At 48.1% G+C, this 19,650-nt stretch overlaps 1 protein-coding gene across 2 annotated transcripts in view; it reads right to left on the reverse strand.

Moving 5' to 3' along the window:
* Positions 1-19,650, reverse strand: part of KCNAB1 (potassium voltage-gated channel subfamily A regulatory beta subunit 1) — a 555,572-nt gene that overhangs the window by 489,350 nt on the left and 46,572 nt on the right. The window lies entirely within an intron of this gene.

The following is a 19,650-nucleotide window of genomic DNA, read 5'->3' on the forward strand; positions in this document are numbered from 1 at the left end:
GAAGTGGTCGCCGGTGGGTCCAGGAGGATCGGAGCGAGGATGCGAGGGCACCGGACAGCTGCAGGGGGCTGAGGCAAGCCCCAGGTGAGTAAAACTCATTTTTTTATTTGGCTTAAGGTTCACTTTAAAGCGATAAATATCGTTCAGGCAGGACAACAAAAGCAGGTTTTAAAACAATAAATATCGTTTTGACAGTCGGCGCCATTTTTTAACTTTATAAAACGATAAATATCGTTTAACAATGGTTTTCAATGAGGAAACATTTTTTTAGCGCCCGCGCCTGGCGCCATTTTTCACTGCCCCGCACCCATGCATAGCATGGATTAATATGGCTCTATGGGGTAGGACTTGAAACACCCAGAGTAAGGCCTCTTTTCCTCGGGCAGTTGATAGGCTGTAAAATGCCTCTCAAACTCTCAACTGCTTACAGCTGCATGATAACTGCACACTGCTGCCTGGTAACTGCTCAATGCTGTCTGCCAACTGCTTGCTGAGCTCAACTGCCCATGGAAAAGAGACCTAACAGATTGCCCAGCAAATTCATGTTGAACCAGAACTACAAGGAGTGTGTAAGGGACTGAAAGACCAAAAAGCCTCCTTACTAAGATGTTATGCAAAACAAAATGTTTGCCTTCAGCAATGGTGCACCGGCCGGGGAGGACCTCAGAACTCACTCCAACCTGAATAATTGCAAATACCTTCTGTTTTAAGAAGACTTTTTGGCCTCTTTCAGCCCCTTACACACTTCTAGGAGTTCTGGTTCACCATGTGCTTGCAGGGTAATCTGTAACTCTGTACAATACAAGGTATTCAGTACTGTTTGCAGCGAATCAAACAAATGCAAGGCAGAAAAACAATGTAACAATATGTAAATTCAGAGCTCCCCCTGCTGGTTACACAGAAGCTTTCCAAAGTAAAGCAGATTGGAATTCACGTAAAAAAGATAATCAGTTTTACATTATTATTATTATTATTATTATTATTACTATTATTATAATTATTACTACTGCTACTCCTGCATAATTTTACAGTCCTTCCAAATTGATTTTTTTTTCCTTTTTTTCCTTTAAAGGGAAACTTAAAGGGATACTGTAGGGGGTCGGGGGAAAATGACTTTAAAGTCTGAAAACCACTGTCCTCGATCCCGCTAATGTCACCAGGATGTCACCAGGAGCATAATGTGCAGGCCCAGTATGGTCTGTGCCTGCGCAGTACGCTCCTGGTGACATTAGCGGGATCGAGAACACGGCAACGCAGGCGCAGTGGTTTTCAGACTTTAAAGTCTGAAATTCCAGAAGTGAACCGGAGGCAGGGCCGGAGCATCGGTGAGTGGCTGCGCAGGCACAGGATATCTGCGGGGGACCATTAAAAGCCCCGGGTAAGATCGACTCATTTTCCCCTGACCCTCCTACAGTATCCCTTTAACCCTCCTGGCGGTATAAAAAATTCCGCCAGGAGGGAGCGCAGCATTTTTTTTTTTTAAACTTTATGGTTATTATATCATGTAGCGAGCCCAGGGCTCGCTACATGATAGCCGCTGCTCAGCGGCATCCCCCCGCCCGCTTCGATCAGGAAATCCCGTTCAAAGAACGGGATTTCCTGGAGGGCTTTCCCTGTCGCCATGGCGACGGGGCGGGATGACGTCACTGACGTCGGGACGTCATTGGGAGTCCCGAACCACCCCTCAGCGCTGCCTGGCACTGATTGGCCAGGCAGCGCACGGGGTCTGGGGGGGGGGGCGCGCGGCGCGACTGATACCGGCGATCGGGCGCGGGGCAGCGGCGATCGGTGTGCTGACGCAGCTAGCAAAGTGCTAGCTGCGTCCAGTAAAAAAAAATTAGACAAATCGGCCCAGCAGGGCCGGAGAAAACCTCCTGCGCGGCTTACCCCGAACTACGTTCGGGGTTACCGCCAAGGAGGTTAAGCCAGGAATAAAAAAATCAGTTTTACTTTCCTGGGGCTTCTACCAGCCACCTCCAGCCGTCCTGTGCCCTCGCAGTCACTTGCGGAACCTTCTGTCCCACGCCGTCAGCTAGTTTCGTTTTCACTGACAGGCCCGACAGGCCTGGCCACGCGTATTTTTCTTCATGTTTCCGTCCGCACTAGCGTCCTGTGCCTGTGCAGGACGCTATTGAGGATGGGAACATGAAGAAGGATACGTGTGGCCAGGCCTGCGCAGATGCAGAAAACCCGCCGACTCCCTGTCAGCGAAAACGAAACTAGCTGGCGGCGGGGGACCAGACGCTCCATAAGTGGCTGCTGGGGCATGGGACGGCTGCAGGGGGCTGGTAGAAGCCCCAGGCAAGTGAGGCCTCCTTTCTATGGACTGTTGATAGGCAGTGAAATGCCTCTCAAACTCTCACAACTGCTCACTGCTGCCTGGTAACTGCTCACTGCTACCTGATAACTGCTCACTGCTGCCTAGTAACTGCTTGCTGAGCAACAGTTCAACAGTCCGTGGAAAGGAGGCCTAAAACTGATTTTTTTTATTCCTGGTTTAAGCGTCCCTTTAATTTGGAAGCAGCAAACAGGCATGTGATGCTGTTCCAAGAGTCTTCAGATATATAAATGTTCAATGAATCTTGAAGATTTTGGTGCCCCCCCACATTTATCCTCTTCGCGTGTGAGCGCACCACACACACACACACACACACACACACATACATACATACATACTTACACTAATGGGGGGGGGGGCAGATCCCCCCTTTAGTGTATATAGGCTTAGGCTACTAGTCTTGCAGTCGCAGATCCCCTTTTAGTGTATTTAGGCAGCAGATCCCCCCCCGACCCCCCCCCCCCCCCCATTAGTGTATCTACTCTAGCAGCATAAGCAAATTCCCCCTTTAGCGTAGGGAGGTTGAGGAGCCTTACTTCTTGCTGGTCAGTCTTCTCTTCTTACTGTCTGCAGAGCAGTCTGCAGACTTAGTGCCAGTGTAGGTGCCAGGATTCTGGGAGCAGGAGAGAAGGACTCGTCGTCACTCAGGACATGCTGCACACTTCTCTGCAGCAGCCTGAGGCTCAGCGCGCCTCCGTCCATCCTGATTCCTGACATATAGCTATAAGTCCTCCCAGTTAGTGTTGGGCGAACAGTGTTCGCCACTGTTCGGGTTCTGCAGAACATCACCCTGTTCGGGTGATGTTCGAGTTCGGCCGAACACCTGGTGGTGTTCGGCCAAACTGTTCGGGTTCGCCCGAACGGCTCAATGCCTGGCCGAACAGGGCCCCTGTTCGGCCCAACAGGGCCCTGTTCGGCCGAATACGGCCCCCCTATGGGGTCGCAGGCATAAGGGGGGAGCATGCCCCGATCGCGGGGTGGGGGGTGGGGGGGGGTCGGAAATTCCCCCCCACCCCCCTCCGCTAGCGCTCCCCCCTCTGCCCGCTTCCCCATACAAAAGTTTAAGGAAAGTAAAATAGTACCGGTGGTAGTGGCTGGCAGTGGCACTGTGAAGTGAGTGAGGAGGAGGAGTCCGGAGAGTGACGCGTTGAGGGAGGCCGGGCAGCGGGCGGTTCAGCGGTAGTACCCTTGTGGTACTTCCGCCCTTTCTCTGACCTCACGTCCTCTGCGTGATGACGCATACGAGGGTACGCGTGACGCGTACCCTCGTATGCAGAGGACGTGAGGTCAGAGAAAGGGCGGAAGTACCACAAGGGTACTACCGCTGAACCGCCCGCTGCCCGGCCTCCCTCAACGCGTCACTCTCCGGACTCCTCCTCCTCACTCACTTTACAGTGCCACTGCCAGGGCATGCTCCCCCTTTATGCCTGCAACCCCATAGGGCCCCGGGGTTCGGCCCGAACATGCCAAACATCGCGGCCATGTTCGGCGAACGTTCCCGAACCCGAACATCCAGGTGTTCGCCCAACACTACCCCCAGTATAGGTAGCCAGGCATAGGTGATCCAGTAAAGGTAGCCAGCTATAGATCCCCCCAGTATAGGTTAGTCAGGTAGGTGCCCACAGTATAGGTAGCCAGTATACTTGCCACAGGATAGGTTACATAGGCATTTGTCCCAGCTATAGGTTAGATAGGTAGGTGCCCCCAGTACAGGTTAGATAGGTGGCTGCCCCCAGTGTATAGGTTAGATAGGTAGGTACCTGCAATATAGGTTAGATAGGTAACTGCCCCAGTATAGGTTAGATAGGTAGGCAGGGCCGACCTTTGACCTGATCGATCGCTCAGGGCGCCGGCTTCCAGGGGGTGCTCCTGCCACCTGGCTGCATGTGGCTGCTGCGGGCCCGACTGGGCCCATCTCACTCCGCCCCCTGGTGCCGCTGCTGGCGGTGATGGGGGGCAAACATGCGGCCGCCGTGATTGAGGGGGGAGCCGCAGCCGCGGGGAGGGCAGCCCGACCTCTCCCTCCCTTCCTCTCCGGGCCACCCTCCGTGCTCCCCCCTCCGATGCAGATTCGGCAATGCAGAGAGAACAACTCACCTCCCTGGTTCCGATCGCCGGCGCCTCTCACTTCCCACTGTTCGCCTCTTCTACATTAGTTACTGGTACACACTAAACTTCCACTAAACTTCCTGTTAAGCAGGAAGTTTAGTGTGTATCAGCGGCTATGTAGAAGAGGCGAACAGCGAGAAGTGAGAGGCGCCAGCGATCGGAACCAGGGAGGTGAGTTGTTCTCTCTGCATTGCCGAGTCTGCATCGGAGGGGGGAGCACGGAGGGTGGCCCGGAGAGGAAGGGAGGGAGAGGTCGGGCTGCCCTCCCCGCGACTGCAGCTCCCCCCTCCACTATGAGGGGAGGTACCTACCTATCTAATCTATACTGGGGGCAGCTAACTATCTAGCCAATACTGGGGGCACCTACCTAATCTAACCTATACTGGGGGGCAGCTACCTATCTAACCTATACTGGGGGGCAGCTACCTATCTAATCTATACTGGGGGGCAGCTACCTATCTAATCTATACTGGGGGCAGTTACCTATCTAATCTATACTGGGGGGCAGCTACCTATCTAATCTATACTGCGGGGCAGCTACCTATCTAATCTAAACTGGGGGGCAGCTACCTATCTAATCTATACTGGGGGGCAGCTACCTATCTAATCTCTACTGGGGGGCAGCTACCTATCTAACCTATACTAGGGGCAGCTACCTATCTAATCTATACTGGGGGGCAGCTACCTATCTAATCTATACTGTGGGGCAGCTACCTATCTAATCTATACTGGGGGCAGCTACCTATCTAACCTATACTGGGGTGCTGCTACCTATCTAACCTATACTGGGGGACAGCTACCTATCGAATCTATACTGGGGGCAGCTACCTATCTAGCCAATACTGGGGGCACCTACCTATCTAATCTATACTGGGGGGCAGCTACCTATCTAATCTATACTGGGGGCAGCTACCTATCTAACCTATACTGGGGGGCAGCTACCTATCGAATCTATACTGGGGGCCGCTACCTATCTAGCCAATACTGGGGGCACCTACCTATCTAATCTATACTGGGGGCAGCTACCTATCTAACCTATACTGGGGTGCAGCTACCTTTCTAACCTATATTGCGGGTACCTACCTATCTAACCTATACTGGGGCAGTTACCTATCTAACCTATATTGCAGATACCTACCTATCTAACCTATACACTGGGGGCAGCCAACTATCTAACCTGTACTGGGGGCACCTACCTATCTAACCTATAGCTGGGACAAATGCCTATCTAACCTATACTGGGGCAAGTATACTGGCTACCTATACGGCGGGCACCTACCTGGCTAACCTATACTTAGGGGATCAATAGCTGGGTACCTTTACTGGGTCACCTATGCCTGGCTACCTATACTGGGGGGACTTATAGCTATATGTCAGGAATCAAGATGGACGGAGGCGCGCTGAGCCTCAGGCTGCTGCAGAGAAGTGTGCAGCATGTCCTGAGTGACGACGAGTCCTTCTCTCCTGCTCCCAGAATCCTGGCACCTACACTGGCACTAAGTCTGCAGACTGCTCTGCAGACAGTAAGAAGAGAAGACTGACCAGCAAGAAGTAAGGCTCCCCAACCTCCCTATGCTAAAGGGGGAATATGCTTAAGCTGCTAGAGTAGATACACTAAAAGGGGATCTGCGACTGCAAGACTAGTAGCCTAAGCCTATATACACTAAAGGGGGGATCTGCCCCCCCATTAGTGTAAGTATGTATGTATGTATGTGTGTGTGTGTGTGTGGTGCGCTCACACGCGAAGAGGATAAATGTGGGGGGGCACCAAAATCTGGTTACGCTCAGGGCGCTGTGAAACCTAAGGCCGGCCCTGCCTATTAGTCTAATAGCAATCAGTGTGTGACAGCTGGGGTGGGAGGGGCGAACTTTGCTGTCTCAGCCTTGGGTGCTGGAGGACCTTGTCCCGGCTCTGCCTATAAGTGTGTGTTCACACTGGAGCAATGTAATTTTGTAAAAATCCCCCATAGCATTACATTTAGGCGCTGTTCACATTTGCATTTTTTTGCGGAGCCGGCTGTACGGATCCACTATCAGGATCAGGTAAAAACAGTCAGTTTTTACAGCCAGTGTGCTCTAAACTGTCAGTTTTCTATTTGTTCCTATGCAGCTGCAAAACCTTCCGTTTCCATTACGTTGAGTGAAACGGTCCAGAAAATTGGGTCCTGCATCTTTTGTCCATTCAGCGGAACGGACCACGGAACCGTACGGCCAGTTCTGTTGGCAAACGCAGATGTGAACTGGGCCTAAGAGCTTTTCAAGTCACAAATGCTTAGAAAAGCGCTGCTAGTGGGTTCCAGGCCTCATGAAAATCTTATTGGCTTTTAGGTTTACAACCTTCTCTTCCTGGATCACGTCAGAACTTAGGGAGGAGTGCTGGAAAGTTAGTGTTAGTAGTTATGCAACTGCAGAGAAAACATTTTTTTTAAATAAATCTAAGGGCTCAAACCCACTAAAAGTATTTTCTAAGCGCTAGTGATTTAAAAAAAACTCTTGCTAATGTGATGCTACTGGGATCACACGCATAGCAATACATTAGCAAGAGCTTTTCAAATCACAAAGCGCTCAGAAAAGCGCTCCTAGTGGTCCCAGGCCTCAGATCATTTTTACAGGACAACTTATGGTCTCTATCCAGCCTGGCACTGCTTTAGTAGATCAGGCCTTATATAAGATGCATTTTTAATATGTATAAAACATCATTTTCTCATGAGTCTGCATGATTTCTCGTTATTCCTAATTGAAATGCATTAACCACATAGGTGTAATTATGCACTAGATAAATGTAGCTATTTTGTTATAAAATCAATGTTAGGGTGTCATCTTTGGCAAATGGTATGGATTGTCTTATAGCAAACACCATTAAGACTGTCTAGAAAGATTTAATTAACTTCAGTGCATGCCTTGTTTGACCTGTTCCTGGAATATATTTACATAACGGTGTCATTGGGGAAATATTCCCTAATGGATGTAGCTTATATCAGACACTGAAACACAAGGAGCTGAGGAAATCACACAACTTGCTGTCATTATAAACAATTCATTGTATCTCAATTTTGTTTTATTGTACAACTTTTATTGTACAATTTTTCGCCATAGTGCCCCTTTAAGACCCATACAGACGCTAGATGGAAGTTATCCTGACGGGGATCAGGACACGATCCCTTGGGCAACAACGCTGTACCAAGATTGGACAGACATGTAGCTAGCCTGCAGGCAGGCCCGGATTTACCTCACAGGAGCCTATAGGCACCGTAGACTTCACCCTCCATGAACCTACAAACCCCCGCTGAACATCACCGTAAGTGTGCTGGGCTGGCTGTCCCAACTGTCACTTCTCTGTTACTTCCCTTGCCCATCATAGGTAGCTACAGGTGCACCTTAGTATTAGGCAGGGCCGGATTTACTATAAGGCACTGTAGACACATGTCTACAGGCGCCTGATGGTGGAAAGACGGCTCACTTCCCTCCCCCAGTGCCTCCCTCCCTCCTTCCCTATGCAGAGTATCAGGCAGAGTGTAAATGAGAGGTTAATCAATCAGCTCTTGGCATTCCTCTGACAAAATCTCTCTTCAGGTGATGGTACCACTGACTACCTAATACTAAGGGGCATCTGTGGCTGCCTATGAGGGGGAAGGAAAGTAAGGGAGAAGTGACAGCTGGACCAGCCAGCACACTTGCAGTGCAGTTTGGTGGGGGTTTGTAGGTTCATGAAGGGGGAAGTCTAGGGTGCCAGGACATCTGTGCCTATAGGCTACTGTGAGGTAAATCTGGGCCTGGTATTAGGTATCCAGAAGTTCCCTCAATATTAGGTAGCTGGTACTCCCAAGTATTAGGTAGCTAAAGGAACCTCAGTATTAAGTAGTTAGAGGTGCCCCTGACTGAAGGGAGATCTGGTCAGTGGAATGCCAAGAGCAGTGTGAGTAACTTCTCATTTACACTCTCATCAGGAGTCTGCATAGGGAAGAATGGAGGGAGGCGCTCGGGGAGGGGAGTGAGCCGCCTTTCCATCAGTAGGCACCTGTAGGCACGTGCCTGCAGTGCCTTATGGTAAATCCGTCCCTGCCTGCAGGTTACAGCTTGCTCTGTTGAAATGTGGGGTAGTGGGGCAACGGAGCGGCGCAGAAGTAGCGTCACATGGCTGGCGGGGTGAGCAGCAAGTACAAATCTATTGGCCATCACTCAGGTGAGTTGATCTGCCCACCGGATCGCTGGCCAGACGGCTGCTGTACAAACACTGGATCATTGATGCAAGCGGTCATTATCAGCCCCCTCAGCTGACTTGAATCTAATAAGTGCAGGGCCTTAAGTTGTTGGAATAAGAACCACGCACTTATAAAGAGTGCTTACATTAGCAATTACAGGTCAATAAGCAGTATCAGCTGTCAGCATGATTTTCAAACAAGCTCTAAGCAACTATGTAAAAGGAAAACTGGAGTTGAACAGAACTGGAAGAGCAGAACAGGTGCAAAAATGGAGGATATCTACATCAAGGATTCTGATTGGTCAATCTGAGCAGCTGCTCCATGTCTGCATCAGATCTGCATAATTTCACTTTGTATTGGTTTTAATAAATCTGCTCTAATGAAATGCTTTAGAAATCTATTTTTTTCAAGGCTGCAATAGTAATTTGAACAAGTGAAATTGGTTGCTGTGGTCAGAAATAACCATTCTATGTTGAGATACAGAGGCTTAAGCTAGTCATACGCAATGCTTATTTAAAGTTATTGTTCTTGCAGAATTTTTTATTCATTTCTTAACAAAAACATAAAAAAGGTGTGTTTGAATGTAAGTAGCAGTGCAATAGATCACATGTACCTGGCTCTTCCCCTCCGATAACCTGAGGCCACCTTGCACGTCCTCCTCCACTTCTTGTCAGCTGGAAATTACCCAACTTCCACTTCACCACATGGTAGCAACTGTGATGCAGGCCCACATAAAATAGTGAGAATAGGTCTCACTGTGATTCTCACTGCAGCTGAGCCTCCCTAGTGACCAGCAGTGAACAGGCAGTCAATCATGTTTCTTTATTTGCATTGTACCTTATAACTTTCTGAGAATAAGATGGTTACTCTTTAGCACACATATTTGAACAAAAGTCTCTCCCCCAACATACCTCCTGTCGCTGTCAGTCACTCACACCTTCCAGGCAAGTCATGAAGAATTCATAAGCAAAACACATATTTTCCTCGGTACTTACGTATTATCCCGTCTGGAAAGTTTGGCAGCTTTTTATTAAAAATTGGTTTGATCACCTAGCCAGATCTAACCATTTTTGGAAAGCTGAAAGTCCCGGCTTTCCTTTGCACTGGGTCCCGAGTCAATGCGATGCCCCATTCCCAAGTTAGGGGGGTTTTGGCGACGGGTGTCCCCTGCACTTTGCTGCAGAGAGCACAGTGGAATTGAGTCTCCTGCCCATGCCAGTAGAGGAGACGAGGGTGCATAGCTGTGCTGCTCCTTCTTCTGTAATGAGAGACCCAGGGCACTTGACATAAGTTTTGAAGACACAAATTTCTGCTGCGAGGAAGAAGAAGACCTACCGGGTTTGCTGTTTATCATCATGTCGGGTTCGTCCCGTACTTCTGTAATTGCGCTTTCTGCAGCCAAGTTCAAGGGACACCCCTCCTTCAAAACCCCATAACTTGGGAACTGAGCACCATACCCAGGGAACCAGTGCAACAGAAAGCCGGGACTTTTAGCCTTCCAAAAATGGTCAGATCTTCCTGGGGCAGAAAACAGAACAGAGCAAAAAACTGCCAAACTTTCCAGACGGGATAATACATAAGTACCTTTTCTTCTTTCACAAAGGCCTTCTCTTCCATTACTAATCTCCCTTTGCAATAGCAAATGGAGCTGAGGGATGGTCGGAAATGACAATTTCCAATTCCACTAAAATTCTGATTTCTGCCAATGCTGATTATCGATTCTGCAGATTTCTGATTTCCGAATTTCTGAGTTCTGAATTCAGATGAGTCAAGTTTTGTTGTCATTTTTTGCACTCTCTAATTGGCCTAATACTTCAGAGTTGACTCAGAAGAACTGGACCAATCAGAGAATGCAGAATTTCTCCGCGGTAATCGGAATACCACAGAAATGTTAGGCCAGTCACAAGACTCAGAAATACTTGGTAGTATCCAAGCCTCGTGATTGGTCTAAAATTACTGCAGTAATCCAATTTTTGCAGAACAATTCAGCATTGGTCCAATGCTTTCAAATTTTATTATTGGGCTAAAATTATCAAATTTTTCTGCGGAAATCCGATTTCCATTTTCCAATCGAGAATGCTGATTTCCGATAGGAAATACGGAAATTTAAATTCTGCCGAATTCGAATGAGCATCCTTAAAGGACAGGTCCAAGCGGTAAAAAAAAACCAAAAAATGTTTTACTCCCCTGGGCTTCATCCAGCCCCTAGAAATGTGTAAGGTCCCACGCCACGGTTCCTCTGTCAGCCAGAGCTGCCATTCTCCCCTGCAGTAGATCACAATCTGCAATAAAGCCCCAGGTGAGTAATTAAACTTTTTTTTTTTACTGCTCGGACCTGTCCTTTAATGGAGATAAGCAAGGAACTAAGGCCAAACATAGGGAGAATTGGGCACCTAAGCAAGAGAGCAGATGCGTCTTCCCCTGCTGGCCACATGGCTTTTCTGGTAAGATGAAGTGGAAATGGCATCAGAATAGGTAAAAACCGTGCCCCAACAACTATTTTTTAGTAGGTAGAAAAAAAATATTCATATAGATCTTACATCAGCCTCAGAAGAGGGACTTTAGGGGCAGAAAGAGAATTGCTTCCAAAAGTGGGTCTGTCCCTTCACAGCAGGGACCAATCTATGGAAGAGACATGGCATCTTATTGGGATAATGGATTGGGGGTATTTTACCCATCAAAGCATACTATTGTACAGAGCCAGTTTTGTTATTTTGGGGCCCTTAATGCGTTTCTTTATAGCTAAGATAAGACCCAGTCTGCATTCCACTGGCCAGCACTTCATGTAACCAGTAAAAATCTATTTTGGCCTTGGCTAAAGTTTAATGATACAATATAATTCCCTGTGGTTTATGAGCTGCAGAGCCTCTGTAGGACACAGTGCCAATATATATATGATATATTTCACATACGATTCATAAGGCGTATTAGTAGCGCATACTGTCACCGAGGAATGACATATCTGATTCCTATTTCTTACAGCTGTTTACCATCCAATTATGGTCAGGAAAGATTCAACAATAAAACAAAGCGCAACAATGAAAGCTTAAACTAGGTTTAGAGGTTAATCAGCAGGCTGCCAGGACTCCCATGATGCACTGCTGTCTAACAATGGGTAAGGATTACATGTTTGTTGTAATGATTTATTCAGGTATACAAGTGAACTCATGTCATGCTAACAATAGCAATAGCTAGAATTTAGTTACATCAGAAAGCGGAATCCATAGCGATGCTGCTGAACACAATACAGGCTGCCTTGTTTATAATCGAGGTTAGAAATGTATCCTACAGTGCGCATTCATCAAAGGGTGAGAAAACCATACTCAAGATTAAGGTCTCTTGTTCCATTGTGGAGATCACTGACAGAATTTCTAGGTACAGTTGCTGAGGCTGCAGAAATTAGGAAGTGAGAAGAACGATGGTGTGCAGTTACCCAAAGCAACCAGAATTCAGCTTTGGGGGGGGGGGGGGGGGGGGGGGGGGGGGATGAATGGTAGTTTTCAGATTTCATCTTCCTCGGATTGAAGATCTCTACAGATGGTGACTGCAGCCATGAGGTATAAGCCCCATCTAGACGGAGCAATCACATGACGATTTGTCTTATCAATCGAGCTGCTGATGCGGCTCGATTGATAACATCCGACAGGTCCGATCTCGCTGCGGCCGATTCCCTCCTCGATTCCCAGCGAGCGGACAATAGCGGGGAATCGAGCGGAAGATAAGCGGCGCCGGCGGGGACGAACGGGTATCGAATCCGACGCACACGCGGACGAGCGGGGACGCGACAGGGACGCGCGGGGATGCGGAAGAGTCGATCCGGTGGCTAATCGAGCCACCGGATCGCTCCGTCTAGATGGGGCTTAAAGGAGACCAAACTTCTGTCAACTTGGTGGCAGATCGACCATTCGATTTGATAATTATTATCAAATCGGATAAAAATATGTGCCAACCAACAATTCGACTAATTTTGGGCCAAAATTGGTTGAATTATCAATCGGACATGCTAGAAAATCTCAGGCCGACGTGATGACACAGGTGTGTGTCGGTAATGGCATGCGATAATTATGAATGACAAATGCGATGGAAACCCCTGCCCGCTGTCTGTCACTGCCACTGTATCCGCTGTACTTTCGCATGGGCGCATCATGTGACTATGTGCATATTGCATGTGGATTGGGTGTGTGACATCATGCCCACGTGCTATATGCTGGTAGTCTCATGTGGCGCCAATACGGAAATACAGTGTAGACACTCAGGGATGGCGTGACAGGTAGAGTATAAAAGCCTGGGCACTAGGGGGGCACATAAAACATTTGGGGAGTTGCAGCCAGAGGGGGCGTGGCTTTATCACAAGGCCGATTCCAGAACGTTTTTATGCTGAAATCGATTGGGAATCAGCCTGCGGTGTACGGACAGCCAACAGATCTCTCTCTGATCGGATTCGATCTGAGAGAACTCTGTCTCTTGGTCAAATCTGCCGATCATCGCTAGAAATATGGGCACCTTAAGAGATGCTCGTTGTTTTAAAGGAAAGCTATGGCAAATTTGGACAAGATACTAAATGGTGGAAATATCAATTACAAACAAAGATCAGTTAAAGAGACTCTGTAATTTAAAAAAATACCCTCTGGGGGATACTTACCTCGGGAGGGGGAAGCCTCAGGGTCCCAATGAGGCTTCCCCCTCCCCTGTAGGTTCAGGGAATCCAGCGCTGGCTCCCCCCAATACTCAGCCAATCCTCCGCGACAAGCTTGACAAGGGATGATATATTTACCACGCCGGGCTCTAGTGCAGGCACAACAGCGGCTCTTGGTGCGGGCTAGGCGGAAATAGCCGAACCTGAGCTCTACTGCACAGGCGCAAAAGGACTCTTGCCTGCGCAGTAGAGCGGATCGATTGGGTTCAGCTATTTTTACCTTAACCCGAATGAAGAGCGGCTAGGACGCCTGCGCAGGATCGTGGTAGGTAAATATTTACCTCACCACATTTCGGGGGACCCTGGCACTTGAACGGAGGGATGGAGGAGGATGGGGGAAGCCTTCCCCCTCCTGAGGTAAGTATCCCCCAGAGGTTGTTTTTTTTTCATTACAGGTTATTTTTAAAACTATGGTTTTCCCAGTAGTAACATGGCTGTGAAAGTTGGACTATATTTAAAGTCTTCTGGACTGCCAGAAGATCTAACCAGCCAAGAAATAAGGCCAGAGTGTTCACTAGAAGGGACTGATACTACTATTAAAACTCAAATACTTTAATCACATAGGGGTTGATTCACTAAACCGTGCTAATGCATAGCACGGCCGTGCAAACATAGGTTTTCACACGTTAACGCGGCACAATGCGTGCTGAACTCACCAAACTCTATCTGCATTGCGCACGTGTTATCGACGTTACGATGTACTTCCTAACACGATGCTCTATTTCCTAACACGTGTGCTATAAAATAGCATGGTTTAGTGAATCAACCCTCATAATGAGAAGACTGGATTCTTTGGAGAAATCCTGATGAGCGGAAAAACTGAAAGCAAAAGAAGAAGGGGACAACCGAAGCTTAGATGAAGAGAAAGCACATGTGAAGCTTTGAATATGCCTATGCAACAGCTGAAAGAAGTAGCGATTGAGAAACACAGTTGGCATGCAAAAGTCGACTAAAAGTGAATGAGTCGACTAAAACAAATGAGTAGTTTTTAGATGTTGCTGAGGATGGTACTGGCTACTCCTAATATAACCAATCATTGACTTGCCACCTAGTTTTATCTACCTGTCTGTTAGTGGGGAGTACTTCAGTTCACAACTATGGGACCTCCCCCCATATCCACAGATAAAACAAGTTCTTCAGACCTCCCCACCCTTCCATCATCACATCACAGAATCTGTAGCGCTATCGCAATTATTTGCCGGAGCAGCAGCCGCTCTCAGTTTCTGGATCTTTTTTTCCGTAGGTCTCTAATATCTTCTCATTAAAAGCATCTGGGAAATGGCAACTCGCCCACTACTGAAATCAAATCATAAGCATTCCGCAGCACTGATCCCAGGCAGACATGTTATAGAGCTTTTAATAAAGCTTTATTTAGACTGGCTTAACTGTATGACAATGGAGGGGTAGGAATAGGAGGAGCAATTTAACATTCTCCTTTTCGGAAATAAATTGGTATTTTCAACAAAACAAAGATTGTGATATTTTCACATTCTCTCTTTGTTTCTTCACCCATAGAGACTTTCAATGTAAAAAATACTCAATGATCTCAACTTATAAAGCTCGCTCTCTATAGGTAACGCTGGACTTTGCACTGTCATGTGGATGACATATTAACACATTAACTACCTCCTACTACTTTCATTTCAAACATATCTACATAAGTCATCAAGGCTGCTAAAATGCTTGTACATGCTCTAATCATATCCCGTTTTGACTACAGTAAAGGTGCCCATACATCAGAAGACTATGGGCAGATTTGACAAAGAGACAAATTTATCTCTAACAGAGATAAATTTGTCTCTTCGTTGAAGCTGCCCTTATATTGCAGCCCAATTCCCGTCCGATTTCAGCATGAAATCTTCGGGGAATCGGCTGAGGCCACTGTGTCCACCCCGCTGCTGCCCCCAATGTATAAATGTGCCCCCATGTGTGCATTATACATTACCTGTCCTGTGTCAGCCTCCACATGGTGTCTGCAACCTCTAGGCGGCTCTCTGTACACTCACCGCCGTTAGACGCTATGCGCCACTGGCGTGTATGGAGGCCGCCCAGAGATTACGGACACTACGCGGAGCCTGACACAGGACAGGTAATGTATAAATGCACCAGGTGGGGGTACATTTATATATTACGGCAGCAACGGCTGGGATTTTGTAGTTCATTCCGATATTGGTTGCCGTACCGCCACACACACCCGATCAACCAACTTTGGCACCAGGCGTGATCGACTAACGCGACCAATTTCGGGCGGAATTGGTCACCTTGTCGATTGGGCCTGCACTTGGTGGCACCGATTTTCAACCAATTCGATAATAATAATCTAATTGGTTGGTTGATCGGACGCCAAAGTCGCCTGATGTATGGGCACCTTAACACCTTACTCTGCGTTTGCCAAAAAACAGACTTGCACCTCTCCACTCCCTACTGAACTCTGCTGCACATCTCATCCACCTCTCTTCCCACTCCTCTTTGCCAATCCCTCCATTGGCTACCCATTAACCTCTTAAGGACCGTAGGCTTACAGCCCCCTAGTGACCAGGCTATTTTTTTACCATTTTGGGCTCTGCAGTTTTAAAAGCTACGGCCAGTGCGTCTGACGTCACTACTGCTGAGAAAAATCGGTCACTATCTGCAAGCGAAGGGAGCATAGGAGCGAGACCTAGGCGGCCAGAGGCAACTAGGGGGACATGGGACTCCGTCATTCCTCGATCCGGTGCCAGGACAGACCCCGCTGCTAGGATGCAATTGATGTGCACTGTAACAATACGACATACGTGAGTGCGCAATCTGTGCGCAGGCGAGCTTCTCTGCTTAAACAATATTAAGCTATGATTCTTTTATGTTTTATGTGTTTTATGCTATAAAGTTTTTACGTGGAATATTAAAGAAGGATTGAAGAGTCTACAAGTGCCAGTGGTTGTTTAAACGCATGTGCTAGATCCACCTGATGTTTGAGGTGGCTATAATCCAGTGAACGCAATTTAAATCGGGGAAAGGATTCATGAGTGGTGCATCATTTTCACTATCACCAGGGTGTTTTGTGGATTTTTATCACAGAATTACGCTATGTGCAATACAATTTTTGTTTTATAGGAATTGCTGGGGAGTGCAGCTCAGTGCTATATATTGTTGTTCATTTCTGGAAAAGTGAAGCAGCGATCCCACATGTAATGGTGTTGAAGTTTGGACTTTGGATACATTGCTTTGAGAGGACTTGACTGCAGTAAGGTCTGAAAGGGACATAAGACATTTTTCTGTTGGCTGCAGTAAGGTCTGATAAGGCTGTTTTAATGCAATAAAAGTGTGCATACGTTATCATTATCCCCGTGTATAGGGGTGCAAAGGCAGCGCAGCTCTGACAGTAAATTCATAGTTTTAAAAGCTTACTGCAGAGTTAAACAACGCAGCACACAAATGAGTCCCCCCCCCCCCCCCCCACCTTTTCTGCACACCAACAGAGCTTTCTGTTGGTGGGTTCTGATCGCTCCCCCAATGTTTATTTATTTATTGTGTATTTATTTAGTGTATTTATTTATTTATTTATTTTTTATATATTTACCTATTTTTGTATTTTTTTCCCTTCTCCCCGCCAGCCAATGACAGTGATCGGCTGTCATAGGCATCAGCCTATGACAGCCGATCGCTCCTCAGTAGAGATGGCCCGAACCTCCAATTTTAGGTTTGCAAACCTTCGCCAAACGGTCGATTCACGCAAACGTTCACGAACTGCAATACACTTCAATGGGGAGGCGAACTTTGAAAACTACAAACATTTGTTTGTCAAATGCAGCGGCTGTGGTGCTTGTAGTAGCGCTGGTGGCTGCAGAAGATGAGGTGTTCTGTGTTAAATAGTCAACCACGTTCTGACAATCTTGGGAGTTGATGGGACGTACCTTCTTCTGAGCACTGTACTTTTAGGCCTGGGCCGCACGAAATCACATCAACACGACCTCGCACAGACCTACCGGGTGGCCTTCCTCTAGGTCTGCCTCTACCTCTGCCTGTTTTGGCCATTTTGTCCATATCGGGGGGATTAAGTGAAAGGTATGCACTAACTTGACTAATACAATGTGCAGTCACACAGGTGCAGTTAACAGGTATGCACGGAGTGCGCTCACGTAGGTGGGTGGGTACACAGTGAACAACAGGTAGGTACCGGACAGGCACAGTGACACTGCGTGCGCTGACGTAGGTGGGTGGGTGCACAGTAAACAACAGGTAGGTATATGCAGTGGGTATTACAATGTGCACCTGTCACAAACAGACAGGTACCGGACAGGCACAGTGACACTGCGTGCACTCACGTAGGTGAGTGGGTGCACAGTGCACAACAGGTAGGTATATGCAGTGGGTATTACAATGTGCACCTGTCACACACAGACCGGTACCGGACAGGCACAGTGACACTGCGTGCACTCACGTAGGTGGGTGGGTGCACTGTGAACAACAGGTAGGTATATGCAGTGGGTATTACAATGTGCACCTGTCACACACAGACAGGTACCAGACAGGCACAAAGACACTGCGTGCACTCAGCTCACAGAGGTAGGTGGGTGCACTGTGAACAACAAGTAGGTAGGTATATGCAGTAATGGGTACTACAATGTGCACCTGGCACACACACAGGTAGTCACTGAATGTGCTGGGCCTGGCAGTGGCACACACAGTAGGAATTACCAAGGCTGTCTATGCAACACAAGTGTCAGTGGGACACACACACACACAAAAAATAGATCACAAGAACAAGATTAGCTCTCAAGAGAGCTGTTGAGGGGTGCTTTTTTAGCAATAAGAATCAGCAAGGAGCAAGCTAAGAAGCCTACAAGAGCCTAACTAATCTTTCCCTATGAGAGTCTGCAGCAGCTTTCCCTTCTCTAATTACTGCAGGCACACGAGTGAATGAAAAGCCTGACGCTGCCTGCCTTTTATAAGGGGAGGAGGGCCTCCAGGAGGGAGTGTAGACTGATTGGCTACAATGTGCCTGCTGACTGTGATGTAGAGGGTCAAAGTTGACCCTCATGATGCATTATGGGGGCAAATCGAACTTACGGTAAAGTTCGCAGTTTTCAGCGATCGCAAACCCCGGAAGTTCACCGGGAACCGTTCGGGCCATCTCTACTCCTGAGCCTCCCAGGGGGACAGCCGAGTAACATAGCTGTCCCCAGTACAGTGCTACCGTAGATCGCAGGGCTGTACAGTCCAAATAGTTGCCGCCTAACGGTCTCCTAGCAGCGTACGCCGTTGGGAGACTGATGATGGAGCAAAGCTCTGTCATTCAAGCGGAGATGTACATGCATCGGTGTGCGCGATCTCCTGCACAACACGCCCCCTCAGACTTGACACCAATTGGCGTTACGTGGTCCTGGGGGAGCCGCCACGTTCATGACAACTGGCGTGATGCGATCATATAGTGGTTAACCAAATGATCCAGTTTAAACTCCTCATCCTATCATACAAAGCTCTTCATAAGTTGTCACCTCCTTACATTTCTTTACTAATCTCCAGATACCATCCCACCCAGGACCTTCACTCCTCCCAGGAGACTCTCTTGCCCTTTAGCTTTGTCACCTCCTCTCACTCCCACATCCAAGACTTCTCACAAGCATCGCCTCTCCTTTGGAATGCTCTCCCTCAGCTAGTTTGTCATAGTTTTAGCCTGAAAATCTTCAAATGTTCTCTCAAAACACAAGGAAAGCAAAAAAGTACTCAATATAATTTCGACAGTACTTTTTCTCCTTTACTTTTTGGTACTTTTTCAATAGCAAATTGCTGAAAAGTTATTTTAAAGCGAACCCGAGGTGGGGTTCTGACAATGCAATTCACATACAGAGGCTGGGTCTGCCTATACTGCCCAGCTTCTGTGCTATTTCAATCCCCCCTAAGCCTACCCTGCACTCTGTTATCCCCCATAAATCACAGCTGCGCTGTCGACACACAGCGTGTCGCAGCGGGCTGTGTTTATCTCTGTACTGTCAGTCTGCCGCTCCCCCTGCCTCCTGCATAGCTCCGGTCCCCGCCCGCGTCCCTTCCCTCCTCACTGATTGGAGGGAAGGGATGCAGGCGAGACCGGAGCTATGCAGGAGGCGGAGGGAGCAGCAGACTGACAGTACAGATGTAAACACAGCCCGCACAGCGCGGCTGTGATTTATGGGGGATTGCAGAGCGCAGGGGGAACTTAGGGGGGATTGAGATGGAAACAGAGGCTGGGCAGTATAGGCAGACCCAGCCTCTGTACGTGGATTGCATTGTCAGAACCCCGCCTCGGGTTCTCTTTAAGCGGAAGATGAAAAATTATCTCCTAGGAG

Source organism: Hyperolius riggenbachi, chromosome 4 (genome assembly GCF_040937935.1).
Source record: "Hyperolius riggenbachi isolate aHypRig1 chromosome 4, aHypRig1.pri, whole genome shotgun sequence".
Taxonomy (NCBI): domain Eukaryota; kingdom Metazoa; phylum Chordata; class Amphibia; order Anura; family Hyperoliidae; genus Hyperolius; species Hyperolius riggenbachi.